This window comes from Microtus ochrogaster, unplaced genomic scaffold (genome assembly GCF_000317375.1).
Source record: "Microtus ochrogaster isolate Prairie Vole_2 unplaced genomic scaffold, MicOch1.0 UNK3167, whole genome shotgun sequence".
Taxonomy (NCBI): domain Eukaryota; kingdom Metazoa; phylum Chordata; class Mammalia; order Rodentia; family Cricetidae; genus Microtus; species Microtus ochrogaster.
Genome location: NW_004952262.1, coordinates 1 through 2,469, shown reverse-complemented (window position 1 = coordinate 2,469; position 2,469 = coordinate 1). Strand labels below are relative to the sequence as shown.

The window sequence follows — 2,469 nt, the reverse complement described above, 5'->3', positions numbered from 1 at the left end:
GGTGCTTATGTGGGGGTGGGAGCATTGCTCTAGGGTTATCTCCCTGGAAGTACAGTCTGTTCTCTGCCCTGGCTCCGGAAGCCAAGGGTGGCTTTGACAAGGCAGGAAGCCCCAGGCTGCAGCTGAGAAGTGGAGTCTGACCCTGGCAGTATGTCCTGTCTGCTGCTGTGTCTGCTGGAGCTGGGACTCAGCTTGACACAGGGCACCCAGACCCCTAGCATCTATGATGATGGAGAAAGTACTGGGGGAGGCCATGGTGAGTGATGCTCCCTTGCTGGGTTGGGTCAGAAATGGAGCTATAGCTAGGCAGGCTTACAGCCTTAGGTTCCTAAGCCTTGAGCCTTTGGGGCTGGATTGTGTCCTTCCACTCACCAGCCCACAGCGTCTGAGACTCACAAGGTCCCCTAAGGCAGGGCAGGGCAGGGCACGGGTTGACTGACATCCCCTCTCTCCCACAGAAGGCACTGTGGGTCCCACAGCTGGACTCAAGGAGTCGAAGTCCCCAGGCCAGCTTCACCCACAAGGCTTCCCAGGCAAGTTCTGTGAAAACGACAGCAACACGCTCGAGCTTCCTGCCAGTTCTCAAGCGCTGCTGCTGGGGTGGGTCCCCACGAGGCTGGTGTCTGCCTTCTTTAGGCTGGTGGTCTCTGAATGAACTTGCCCTGTGGGTGCTGGCCACACGTGTTCCCTGCCTGCCACATACCGTCCTGCTCATGAACCTCGCCTTTGCGGACCTGCTGCTGGCCCTGGTGCTGCCACCACCTGCGTGGCCAGCACTGGCCCTCTGGGGAGGCTGCCTGCCGGATGGCCACAGCTGCCCTCTATGGCCATATGTACAGCTCAGTGTTGCTGCTGGCCGCAGTCAGCCTGGACCGGTACCTGGTGCATCCTCTGTGAGCTCGTGTGCTGCGTGGTCGGTGTCTGACCACTGGGCTTTGCTTGGTGGCCTGGCTCTCCCCACCCTGGCCCTGCCTCTCACTCTGCAGCGGCAGACCTTCCGGCTGGCCGGCTCTGATGGCATGCTGTGCCACGATGCTCTGCCCTTGGCTAGGCAGACCTCCCACTGGCGACCGGCCTTCACCTCCCTGGCCATGCTGGGCTGCTTTCTGCCATTGCTGGTTATGAACCTGTGCTATGGGGCCACCCTGCATGCACTGGCGGCCAGTGGCCAGCGCTAAGGCCATGCACTCAGACTGACGGCCCTGGTGCTGGCCTCAGCAGTGGCCACTTTCACACCCAGCAATGTGCTGCTGGTGCTGCACTATTCGAACCCAAGTCATGAGGCGTGGGGCGATCTCTATGGAGCCTACGTGTCCAGCCTTGCGCTCAGCACACTCAACAGCTGCGTGGACCCTTTCATCTACTACTATGTGTCCCACGAGTTCAGGGACAAGGTATGGGCCATGTTGTGTCGCCAGCCAGAGACCAGCAGCTCCTCCCAGGTCTGGCCGAGGGACTGCCATTTGTTCCTCTACACTTCTGTGACAGGCGGCTGAGGAGGGGACTGGATCCCCTCTTAAGCTACACCCTTCCGAACCCTCAGGACATGACCTTATTTGGAAATGCAATTGGTATAACCGTCATCAGTGGAGCTGAGGTCCACAGGAGAAGGGTGGTGGCAGATGCCCTTGTAGAAGAGGAGCCGTGGGCCCCAGTGCTGCACACCTGTCACCCTGGCACTATGGGCGCAGAGGGAAGAGGTTATCTTTGACTACATAGTGAATTCAGAACTAGCCTGGGCTATGTAAAACTGTTCTTAAAAAAAAATAGAGGGACCAGGCGGTGAATGTGCACACCTTTAATCCCAGCACTCGGGAGGCAGAGGCAGGTGGATCTCTGTGAGTTCGAAACCAGCCTGGTCTACAAGAGCTAGTTCCAGGACAGGTTCCAAAGCTACAGAGAAACCTGAATTGAAAAAAAAAATACAATGACAGAGTGCAAGAATGTGTGACTACAGAGGCAGACAAGAGAGACGAGGCCACAAATCAAGGGATGCTGAGGGTGCCTAGGGTCACCGAAGACCAGAAGTGAGACAGTTTCTGCCTGAAAGCCTCAGAGGAACCCAGCCAGGGACACACTGATCTTGTCAAGGGGTCTCTCAGAACCGTGAGCTGATAAACTTCAAACCTTTGTGCTTTGTCCATGTGTCTTTATGGTGTGTGTGTGTGTGTGTAGGTGTGTGTGTGCAGGCATGTGTATGTGTAGGTGTGTAGGCATGTGTGTGTGTGTCAGTATTGTGTAGGTGTGTATGTGTAGGCACGTATGTGTAGGCATGTATGTGTATGTGTGTGTGCAGCCGTGTGTGTAGGTGTGTGTGTAGGTGTGTATGTAGGTGTGTGTGTAGGTGTGTGTGTAGGTGTGTGTGTAGGTGTGTGTGTATCTATGTGTGTGTGTGGTGTGTTTGTAGGTGTGTGTAGGTGTGTGTGTGTAGGTGTGTGTGTGTAGATGTGTGTGTAGGTGTGTATGTAG

The 2,469-nt window shown here is 56.1% G+C and overlaps 1 pseudogene; it reads left to right on the top strand.

Moving 5' to 3' along the window:
• The first annotated feature begins 150 nt into the window (after positions 1 to 150).
• Positions 151 to 1,485, top strand: LOC102002086 (annotated as a pseudogene).
• The last annotated feature ends 984 nt before the right edge of the window (positions 1,486 to 2,469 follow it).